The 12,500-nt window shown below is 38.7% G+C and overlaps 1 protein-coding gene across 2 annotated transcripts in view; it reads left to right on the forward strand.

Moving 5' to 3' along the window:
* Positions 1 to 6,693: 6,693 nt before the first annotated feature.
* The window catches only part of LOC143031979 (uncharacterized), a 16,521-nt gene continuing 10,714 nt past the window's right edge, over positions 6,694 to 12,500 (forward strand). The window contains exon 1 of one of the 2 annotated variants that reach the window (XM_076196400.1): positions 6,694 to 6,790. The gene's annotated coding sequence lies outside the window, so the exon portion shown is untranslated. Of the gene's footprint in view, positions 6,816 to 12,500 lie in introns of both variants that reach the window. The other variant, XM_076196401.1, reaches the window with a different exon arrangement.

Genomic DNA, 12,500 nt, shown 5'->3' on the forward strand with positions numbered 1-12,500 from the left:
GTTTCGCCGTTACTCAGTTGTTCTCTGCGTTGCAAACGAAGTGAATTCTCTTGTATCAAGGTTAGTATATGGAAGGAATCGAACTGTACAAGTTTTTCTGTTGGAATACTATACTATTGTTCCTATTGGACGTTTGTACAAGGACCGTGAGGTTTTGGCGCGGCGAATGGTTCTACAAAATACATAGAAACGACCAACACTATACACCTTCCAATCTTCGTTGTGTCTATGCTCTTAACCCATTAAACTCCGATGACAAGATGTCTTGTCATTTGGTCAAATAAAACAAAAAATCATAAAACACCAAAATGTTTGATCAAACACCAGAAAAATAGGACGTCAGTCGCGAGCGAAGCGAGGACTGACGTCCTATTTTTTCTGGTGTTTGATCAAACATTTTGGTGTTTTATGATTTTTTGTTTTATTTGACCAAATGACAAGACATCTTGTCATCGGAGTTTAATGGGCAAGATGACATTTGTTATTTCTTCTCCTACAGACGTCCTTAAATACGTCTACATTACAAAGGCGGAGCATGCCGACAGGAGACCTTTTGGTCCATATCTAGGTCGGATGTGAAAAAGAATCATAATAATAATAAAATAATAACAAAAAACTATAATAATGTATGCAACAAACAAAATACATAAATAAATGCTTAAGTATAGTTGAATAACAAACAAACAGGTAAACATTAAATAATAATAAATTGACATTTAACTAATAATAAATGAAAATCAAACAGACAAATAATAACAAAACAAAAACAAATGATATAAAATAAATTATAATCATTACAGCATCTTGCTTAGGTGTCTATCTAAATGAGTCTTAAAGCTTCGAACTGAACTACATTGCACTACCTGTGCAGGAAGTTTATTCCATTCATTAACTACACGGTTGGCAAAGTTGTTTCTACCTACTTCCAAATTGAATCTATTTCCGGATAGTTTGAGACCATTGTTTCTTGTCTGATTCTCTTGCCCTCTTTCCTTCTATTTTTCCCGTTAGGAACGTATGTTCTAACTGTTGTTTTCTCATGACGTCTCCTACAAAGTGTAATTGTCTTTTCCTGATAGTTGCTATTATTTCCCTCTGTGTTTCTATTTGCTGCAGTATTTCTTCTTTTGTTTTAAATTCTGTCCATGAAATGTTCAGCATCCCTCTCCAAATCCACATTTCTACTGCTTTTATCCTGCCCTGCGTTTGTTTACTAATTGTCCAAGTTTCACATTCATGTAATAATACTGACCAAGTGTAACATTTTACAAATATTTTTCTTGTTCTCATTTTAATTTTGTTGTTAGTTACAAAGGGTTTAATCGTGTTGAAATTCTTTTTCGTTAGGGCTATCCTTCCCGTTATCTCTTCGTGGCTTTTCCCATCCCAAGTTAAAATGCTTCCTAGGTAATTGAATTGATCCACCTGAGTCAATATTCTTCCTTCTACTTGAACTCTTACTCTTGGATATTCTTGCTTTTTTCGTCATTACCATCACTTCTGTTTTATTTCTATTCGCTGGTAGTAGTACAATAGAGCAGATTCCAAGGTATGAAACTTGCTGCTGTAGTTGCCTTGGGCAACGATCTAGCCTTCTTGATGGTGACGACCTTGATCTGTGTCATCGAGGGTGGCAGGGGTAGTGTGAATCTGCTGAATTTCGTCGTTGCCTTGGCAGGAGCATCCGGAATAGTACTCCTTGGAATCTCGATTGTGACTTGGGATCCAGTGAAATGTTGCAGACTTCTCATCCTGGTGCAAAAGGTTCAGTGAGTGCTGGACGGATGACGTCTACTTAAGTAGACGTCATCCGTTATCTTCTCTGACCGGACGATGCCAGAAGCCCCTTTATTATGACTGTCCCCTGTCCGGCAGAGAATGCGTGATTCAAGGCCTTGGAGGTGGGAGCAAACTCCGTCTGTAGACTGGAGCTCCAGTCACTCACTCTCAATCGCGCTGACACAACATCGGCTGTTGTAGAATCCGTGCCACATCTTCCTGTGAGGGGGTCCACAAAGCCGTCCGTGTAATACGACAGGCTCGCTGGGAGGTTCATAGAATTTATAGTCTCAAGGACCATTGGCTCTAGTCGTGCCGGGTCTCAGTCGGCTTTTCTTCCGTTCAAGTGGAAAAGGTGGAAGCTGGCGCTGGGAGATCGCCACGGGTGGAGGGTGGGTGTAGTTGGATGAGGTCTGTCTAGAGCACGTCGCCGAACCAGTTCCCGGAGTTCAAAGGCGCGGATCGCATTCACTGTATGGGCCTTTCCGGAGTTGCCGGTGGGGTCTCCTCCGACGTCTAGGGCTCCCAGGAGGGAGATCTTGACTTCACTCTCCCTTGGATCAGTCGAAAGTCGGACGAGAAAACAGGAAGAGAGCCTTTCCGCCCGTAGGTAAAGGGAGGGCCCTCACATTGGGGGGGGGGGGTATGCCCCAGGGCGGCACATTTAGGGGGGCAGCACTTTGCTCCGGGGTGGCACTTTAGCTATTGTGCCGGAATAGTGCCAAATCACTGGCACCCTCTACGGATTACAACACATAATAGCAAAACTCCCCGTAGCTGGCCTTTCCGTTCCCGAGGTCGCGGACAACCTTGAACAGGTCCCCTTCACCCCCGTTTTCTTCTCACAAAATGACACAAAAAGGAAGCTCCATTTCTTCAACCTGTCGACAAAAAATAATTACGAAAAATAATAAACAACACACTTACCACCGGCCCCCCCCCCTTAAAAAAGGAAAAATCAAAATTCCGAGATGTCATCTTTACAGACAGATTCACACCGTCTGTCACAGAGCCTTTACTCATCACCGCCATGGGGGTGGGGGTCCCGAAATCCCTGGACAGTGGAAGGAGGAGGTGGTGGTTGTGGGGCATGAGAATTCTCCTACCTTGGGGAATTGGCGAAGTGGGATAGCTGCAGTTGAGAGCCAAAGTCCAGAAGATTTGAGTCACCGGCCGGGACTACGCATGTTCCATTCACGTCGAGCGTGTTTATTTCTCAAGGAAGGGAACAAACTCATGTGTGTCATAGTCCTAGCCTAATTAAACAGAACATCCAACGCTGAATTTATTACTCAAATTATTTCCACAAACAGTAATATGCAACTTGTTCATCATGAATCCAATATTAATCAACTGGATAAATTTCACTAAGTTATCTTACCTGGCTAGCCCTGCGTGCTATAATCCTAACTAGAATTAAATACCTTTGATATTTATCTCACGAGATAATTCAACAACCAGCGATGTCTTCATAGAAACGGAGGTCCTCGATTGTACAGGATGTCGACGATAACCGGAGATCCATGTGGGGTGCAAAAGCGGCGGGAACCCAGCCCGTCCTTGTCCTTGGCACTGCTTGTGGCGAAGGAGGGAAGCGATCACGTCCGATGTTTCCTTTCTCCTATCTTTCATTGTACACTCACGGAAGGGTTTTAAGTTCGAATAATCACTGGAGACGATCCATCTATAAACTCCGATTGAACTGGTAGATTCTGGTCACAGTGCATATTGCTAAGCACCTTGAAAATATGTCATGGAGGTTATGTCACAGTGGTTATATCACGGTGGGTACGTCACAGAACTCATTCCCGTTTCAGAAAGTTTCCGTAGCACTTCAAGTCACTGATGCATGATTAGCACTAGTCAAACGATTCACGATGAGAAAAGGAGGAGTGGGGTCCTCGAAAGGTACCCTATAAGAGAGCGTGACTTGTCTGCTCCTTCCGTGTGGACGCAAAACCTCCTTTCTCTCTACGAACGTGATGCTAACTGATGTGACCCGTGAGTGGGGTCCCAAACAGCCCATTCCGATACACTGTTGTCAGTGATCCTTTTTCTAATCACCAAATCTCGAGAGCAATACAAAGCCACGTTTATGTGGGAGTTGAATTATTTCTAGTAGTCCTTTGAGGTAATCACTAGTTACGAGAAAGGACTATATGATCTTAACTAGCCTAATTAAACTAGCCTAATTAACTAGCCTATACGAGAAATGGCAAGCGCGCATGGTGGGGGGATTTGAAACCGTTATAGAACCAATTCGAATTGTAACACCTGGGTGAAATACACCAATCCTAATCATAAAGTAGCAAGTTACAACTACAATATGGAGAAGCAGTAAAACTGAGAGGTTGAGATATACCAGCCTTAACATTATAACATCTGTGATGTCTTCGATCATAGGCATACGAAGAGACACCTTATGGTCTTTTGCAGTCTCCTTTATTCTTATGTTCTTATGTTGAGTAAATAGGAGACGCTTAAACTTGGTGAGGCACTATAACTGTCTGCTAAATTGGCACAGCAGTTAGTGGAGAGAAGGTAGAGGAAAAATACAAAGAAGTAGTTACTAGAGGCCTTAAAATTTCCAGCAATTCCATAGACTATAGGAAATTGATAGCCGAAAAGGGCTGAAAGGAGATGAAAAATCGTGAAGCCTACGGTGTCGGCGAGTCCCTTGAGTGAAAGGATTTGGAAACCGTGGGCTGAAAACAGTCGAAAGAAAATAAGAAGTAATAGGCAGTGTGTCACAACGCAATGACGTCAGTCCTCCTCGCTTCGCTCGCGGCGAGCGAAGCGAGGAGGACTGACGTCATTGCGTTGTGACGCACTGCCTATTACTTCTTATTTTCTTTCGACTGTTTTCAGCCCACGGTTTCCAAATCCCTTCGCTCGAGGGACTCGCCGACACCGTAGGCTTCACAACGCAAAGTTGTGCCACAGGGCATATACCCTGGGGCGCCACATTTCGGGGGGCGGCACTGTGTCCCGGGACTTGGGCATGTAAGGGCTCTGCCCAAGAGCCATAGTATCTAAGAATCTACGAGTAAATCGACCCTCCATTGCTCAAAAACTGAAGAAAAAAACTGCCAAGCGATTAGAAGGATTTATTGGAAGAACATTTGAACACAAGACTGAAAAAGTAATAATAAATATATAAAAGTCTCTTATAAGACTTTATCTCAAATACTATATTCAGTTTTGGTTGCCCATGACTTATTAAAAGACACTGGCAAATTAGAAAGTGTAAAACGTGGAATTACTAAAGTTATCCCGTGTTTACGGGATACTCGTGAAGAACATCCAAGTGAACTTTTACTTGGCTTATCCGAATGTAGAATGCGGGGTGGTTTAACTGAAGTCTTCAATTTTTGCATGGCTTAGTTGATATGAACATAGATTATCATTATATTATGGACCATAGTGATGTCACAAGAAATGATAGTTACAAAATAGTATATTAGAGATCAGGCACCAATGAATAAAAAATAAATTAACCGCATTGTAAAATTGGAACAAACTACACGTTCATGTTGCGAACTGAAATACAATTGAAGTAAGTATTTGGGGACGAATGCAAAGAGGAGACTATGGAGGAGTGGGTGTCCATAATGCTGTCTGGGGGTAGGTTTGGAATTTATAGGAGGCAGAAATGAAGAGGTTAGATGCGTTTGAGATAAAGTGTTTTAAAAGTATGGTGAAAGTTCCGGGAGCAACAATGTTAGTCCCTAGCCTGAAGGATTTGCCTTACCCTGAACGATTGCGGAAATTAGACCTTCCTACACTATCATACCGTAGATCAAGAGGGGACATGATAGAAACCTTTAAAATTGTGAACAATTTATATGATAGTGAAGTGAGCAGGGGATTATTTATTGAACTTGCTGGTTCGGTGACTCGAGAACACACCAAGAGGATCTACAAGCAGCGCCCAAGATTGGACATCAGGAAATTCACTTTCTGCAGTCGTGTTGTGAACAACTGGAATAGTCTTCCTGATCATGTTGTGAATGCAAATTCAGTTGTGAGTTTTGAAAAGAGATTGGATAGTGTATGGAAACATCAAGATCAAATATTAGATTGCACAGCTCAAATAAATAACAAACACCTAGACCACAGTGACCACTAGATCCCAGATGACCTAAGTATTAGTTATTTAGAGCCGGAGTCACAGGCTCAATAGCCTCTTCCTCTTCCGGGACTCTTCTATGTCTATGTCTTTGGATACATTGAGAATTGAGCAGCTGCGGTGGATAGCGGGACTAGAAAGAGACCTGGCAAATAGGGTTGAAAAAAGAATACTGGGATTATTTGTGCATGTGGAAATAACAATTGAAGAAGACTAGTAAAAACAGTGTGGAAGACCGATTTGGTGGATGAAATAAAATTGAGGGAAAACTGAGAATGGAATTAATGTATGGGGTGAAGGGGTCCTTGAGTACAAGGATTTATCGAACATGGGCAGGAGAAAACAAGACATTTGATAATTATAAATGGATAAGTTGATGCGACACGAGGGACTTCTTATTTCCTCTGTAAATTCTGGACTAGGTGAAGGGGGGATCACCATGTAATAAAGCAGTGAGAGTAGACTAGGTAGGCTATCGGGCCCTGCTGTGAAGGTGTTGCATCTTGTTGCATTGCCTCTGATCAAAACGGTGAGCAACGAATTGGGATGACCCTTCATCAACAAGGACTTAAATAAAAGTGAGTATTGGGTGGGTTAAAGGTAGGTTTATATCTTGGCTAGGCAACCCCCTTTATAAGGAGAGAAACTGTCTTTTTGTCCGTGCACATACAATTTAGAATGAAGCGCATTCAGTGACGTAGAAATAACGACTAGTTACCCCTTAATACCTCATAGTCTTTATGTTTTCTTTCGTCAGTTGCAAAGTACGTTTTCTTCAGTTTGACGTATACAGCAATAAAGAATTTCTACAAGGTTGACGTGTAGCGTTGAAGGACTGAAATTCTTCTGACATTTGTCAAGTCCCAGAGTCTCAGGAAGATTGTAAGTTTAGGAGAAGGTCACACAGGTACTAAGTAATTTACCTGCAGGTATTCGTCATTCAGATACATGGCTTGATTGGCAGTCCTATAGTATAATGATCCTGTCTGGCAACACTATTTTTACCAGATCTATTCCATTGTATGTTGAAACTAAAATTATTTAAACTTTTTTGGTGATTGAATAGATTTTTGGTCATTCATTTTGCAGCGTTTAGTATGGGAGAGTTGAGGGATAAGTAATGTTGCTGTATGTGGAATCTGAGGCAGCCTGTTATGTTGTAGCTATTTGTTAGGAGTTGGGACATTTATAAAGTTGTTTGCCAGTCAGATACAATTCTTATCTAAATCATAGGATAGCTCTTATCATTCTGATTATTTTGAATCCCATGAATAAATACTGCAAATTAATATTTCTTTTGTGCTCTTTTTTTTATTTATTTATCATTATTATTTTTTATTTTTTTTAGTGTGTCTTATTAAAGGCCCAAAAAGGGGGCCTGTGATGCAGAACACATTAAAGAGACATTAAGGAGTGGGTGAAGTGACCTGGGATACAAGGCAAATTCTTCTTTCAGTATTTGGCCAGATAGAAACACTCATCCATGCTTTCTTCAACCAAGAAGGGCTGTACATAGAGGACCACTGGGTGACCACCACCATCAGCCATGTGCAGTACCTCCACATGATGCTTCGAGTGATGATGAAGCTGTTATTTTTATTTTTTTATAATTGTTTTATTTTCCTTCTTCCTGGGAGAAACCTCTTTATTGTCAGGGTAGGTTAGGTTGGGTTAAGCTAGGCAAGGGTAGGTTAGACGTGGTTGTACTATTCTCCACTGTAACCCCCGTCAAAAAAACATTTAGAAATCACTAATTTGATTTGCTGTACTTATGAGGTTCAAAATACTCCAAACGATTAGAGGTATCCAATAACGTAATAGTTGTATCTGTGAGACTGACAACAAAATATTCACTTGAGTTGGATGTTCCAATAATGCATGAGGGGGTGGAAAGAGGGGGTTGCTGATTAAGTGAAGCAGCCTTGCTGTGCATGTACTACATCTTGCTATTGATTGCTTCTGATCCAGGACAGTGGGCGGGATACAGGGATGATGACCCATCTTCCGTGAGGAGCTAAGATGTGAGGTGGGAAAAGGTGGTGGATGGGAGTGGAAGGGGGGGGGGAGTTGGTACGTGTTTTTGACTTGTCTACCTCCCTTATAAGGTGGAAAAAAGCTCTTGATATATAGACATATTCCAAATGAAGCAATTGTGGGGGGGAAAAATGAAAGAATCTGCAATTTTTTTCTATATTGCAAACTAACATAACTTTCATCACCCCTCCACCCCTACTCCAATCCTTGTGTGAGTGAAGACATAGGGGAACATGGATATTCACTGTATCTACATAGTTGTAGTATACATAATATACATGTGTTCCAGTCTCTCATCAAACTTTGCCTTTAATTATGTTTTCATCCAACTTGTTCAGCAAGTCTACATCTCTGTGTGGAAAGCAATACTTCCTAACTTTTATTTTTTATCATGACCTGCTATTGATCATTTACCCCATACCAGCAAATCCTGTGTCCATTTTTTCTATACCTTTCTCTGATCTAGATCTTATCATGTCACCTCTCCCTCTTTGCTCTTCCACAGTGGAAAGTTCTATTTTTTTCAGTCTTCCTTCATGTAGTCTTAGGGTCATCTTATCTGCCATGTTTTGTATTCTCTCTTTTTCTTTTATTTTTAGGTGTGCTGACCATACCACTGGTGCATATTCTAGTATGGAAGGAATAAGAATTTCAATGATTTTCTCTATCATGTCTTCATGTAGTGAAATGCCACTTTTTTTTTTAATAATTTTTCAATCTCCTCTGTTATGTATGATGAGGTAATAGTGTCAACATATTTACTTTGGTGTTTTTACTTTTAAAATGTGACTTTGAATAGCCACTTTGAAATGCCATTTTTTTTTTCTTTTTTATTAGTTTTCAGTCTCCTTAATTATATATGAAGTAATAGTGTCAACATATTTACTTTGGTGTTTTTACTTTTGAAATGTGACTTTGAATAGCTTAGGGTTGCCAGATGTTTCTTATATGTGGGGCATGTACCATATTAGATGGTTTGACCCCAGTCCCTTACTAACCTTTCAAGAACACCCCAAATGTCCCATATTTTCTATACAGATTTGGTGATAAAGATATATTTTTACTAACTTCTTATGGTTTTTAGTTGTGACTATAAATAATTGTACTTTGTTTTTGCAGATTCTCTTGATGCAAATAATCTTAAAGTAATGAGGAAACTAGTGTTGCTAGAAGTTTACACAAAACTGATATTTCATTGGTTGCAACTTGTTCAGTTCCTATGATTGGTTGAGGATGACACTGTTACTGTTTTGCTCATCAAATGCTTTCATACTATATATTTTATGTTGTCTCTATTTGTCAATGAAATACTTATTTCTAGATAGTATTAAATATTATTCATAATATTTTATTTTTCTCCTCATAAACCATTCAATACTAGCTATATGAAACTTGCATCTCTTACTTCTATATAATATATTGGTCTGGATGTATAGGCATCTATAAACTTGTGTATATATATATATATATTATATATATATATATAATGTATATATGTATATGTATATATATGTATATATTATATATACATATATATATATATATACTTATATATATATATATATATATATATATATATATATATATATATGTATGTATGTGTATGTATGTGAAGATTTGGAGTCTGGGATCCATATTGGAAAATTGTAAACACCAGACTCAATTGAAAGGTTTATTTGCCCAACGTTTCAATTCCCGTCCAGGAATCGTCTTCAAGGGGCATAATGGTTACAAGATTGTGAACTCAAATATAAATCATCTGAGTGGGAAACCTGGGAAAGGTTCACACACTCATTCACATGTCCAAAGCAAACCTCTTTACAATATTAAATACACTACAATTGAAATGAAATATTAGTACCAATTAAAATAAAATAAAATGTACAAAAAAAATAAAGTTATATGTGAACATAAAACAAGCATATCAGAAAAGCATCAATACGTAACACAAACATAAAAACACCAGAACATAGGACAAAGACGCAAATGGAGGTGGACCAAATATCCACAATGAAGTGTCAAGAACAAATGACTAAATTAAAATCAGACAAATAAAATTAAGAACTAAACAAAATAAAAAGTTAAATGGCTGTGAACATAAAACAAGTGTAGCAAAAAAGCATCAATAAGTAGCACAAACAACACTAGACCATAGTCCAAAGGCACAAATGGAGGTGGATCAAATGTTCACAATGAAGGATGTGGGGAACAGAAGGAGGAAAAGGTCTCGAGAGCAAACAACTAAATTACAAACAGAAAAAAAAGAGATACAAAGAAGATAATTTAGTCGTGTTTACAATTTTCCAATATAGACATATACAGTGAGACTTCTCATTAACAGACATTAATTAGCTGTGTTTGCGACGTTTTTGCTGTGTTTTTGCTGTGTTTTTGGTGCTGTTGTTTAGTGCTGTGCAATCACTATTATGCCACCCAAAAACCACTCCAAATCAACGGATTATTCACATCAATGGACACCGTTACCCCCCTTTTAGTCCGTTAATGAGAGGTAGTACTGTATATATATGTATGTTATATATATATATAAATACAGATTGACCTCTCATTAACAGATGTTAATTAGCTGTGTTTGCGGTGTTTTCGCTGTGTTTTTGGCGCTGTTTAGTGCTGTGCAATCACTATGCCACCCAAAAACCACTCCCAATCAATGGATTCTTCACATCAATGGACACCATTACCCCCCCTTTTATATATATATATATATATACAGTTTGACCTCTCATTAACAGACGTTAATTAGCTATGTTTGCTGTGTTTTTGGTGCTGTTGTTTAGTGCTGTGCAATCACTATTATGCCACCCAAAAACCACTCCCAATCAATGGATTATTCACAGCAATGGACGCCGTTACCCCCCTTTTAGTCCGTTAATGAGAGGTAGTACTGTATATATATGTATGTAATATATATATATATATATATATATATATATATATATATATATATATATATATATATATATATATATATATACAGATTGATCTCTCATTAACAGACGTTAATTAGCTGTGTTTGCGGTGTTTTCGCTGTGTTTTTGATGCTGTTGTTTAGTGCTGTGCAATCGCTATGCCATCCAAAAACCACTCCAAATCAATGGATTATTCACATCAATGGACACCTTTTAGTCCATTAATGAGAAGTCAATCTGTATCACTGGTGAGAAACGTAGTAATGCATTTGTAAATCAAAACTAACACCACAGTCGGATGAAAGAAAGAGTTGAGTAAGTGAAACTATATATTTTGATTGCTAACTGAAGAGGATTGCATTTAGAAATCAAAATATATAGTTTCACATACTCAACTTTTTCTTTCGTCCGACTGTGGTGCTGATATATATATATATATATATATGAGAGAGAGAGAGAGAGGCAAAGGGGAAAACACACAAATAGAATGAGTGTTTATTCTTTAACTAGTTTCACACTATGGTGCTTCTTCAGAAAGAATGTTACACAACAGAAAATACTGGCAATAAATACAGAAAATGTGTGGGTAATGAACTAGGATAGGTCTGAGTTCAAGGAGGCTCTAACTCTTGCACATTGGTCATACTGACACTATGGGATGCTTCTGGTGATCATTCGTCCCGTTTTCTTCCACTCTTTTGCTGCATGCCTTGCTGTTGTGTCCAATAATTTTATGTCACCTGCTCTATTGTTCATACATTTGTTGGTGGCTATGTACAGAGCTTCTATGATTTTTCTTTGTCTTTTGCTGAGATTATGTAGAATACTCACTTGATCCTATTTAGGTAGATGTCCTTCTTCATTTATATATATATATATATATATATATATATATGTAGTACAGGTGAAAAATGTAATCACACATTTGTCAATCACGTTAAAAACCACTGTTGGAGTAGAAAAGACTGGAGACGGGGAATCTATATATTTCAATTGCAAACTGCAATCCTCTTCAGTAGATACAATTAAGAGAGAGCGTGCTACTTAAGTAGCACCCTTGACATGAGAAAGGGGAACATGGGAAGAGGTCTCTACCCTCGTCTCACTCCGTATGTGAGGTCAGGAGGCAAAAGAGCTTTCAATAGGTTGGTGATGAAGAGTCCGGTCATTATATCCGGGGACCATTGCCCCTTTGAAATATTCATATTGGGCTGGTATTCAATAATAGTAGATTCTACCATTTTGCTCCTGAACTCGCATCTGGATTTATAAATAAGCTCAGCTTTGTCCCAATCTAAACAATGTTTAATTTGCTTAACATGTTGGAATGCAGCTGAGCTCTCTTGTCCATATTTAATGGAACGTTTATGTTCAATCATCCTAGTGTTCAAATCTCTTCCAGTCTGCCCGATATAAACTAAGTCACAACCTTTACATGGAATCAAATATACCCCTTGACTATGCTCTTCTTTTAACCTTTGGTGGACATTTACCACCTTTTTATTAATGGTGTTAGGGTAATAATTAAATTTAATCTGTCTTTGGGAAGAAACTTGGTCGAAGGAATAAATGAATCAGGAAAGGGAACGATTAAGGAGCTCTTGTCCAATGAAAAATTAGAGGAAATGGGG

The sequence above is a fragment of the Oratosquilla oratoria genome, chromosome 12, assembly GCF_046742065.1.
Source record: "Oratosquilla oratoria isolate Oo_2021 chromosome 12, ASM4674206v1, whole genome shotgun sequence".
Classification (NCBI taxonomy): domain Eukaryota; kingdom Metazoa; phylum Arthropoda; class Malacostraca; order Stomatopoda; family Squillidae; genus Oratosquilla; species Oratosquilla oratoria.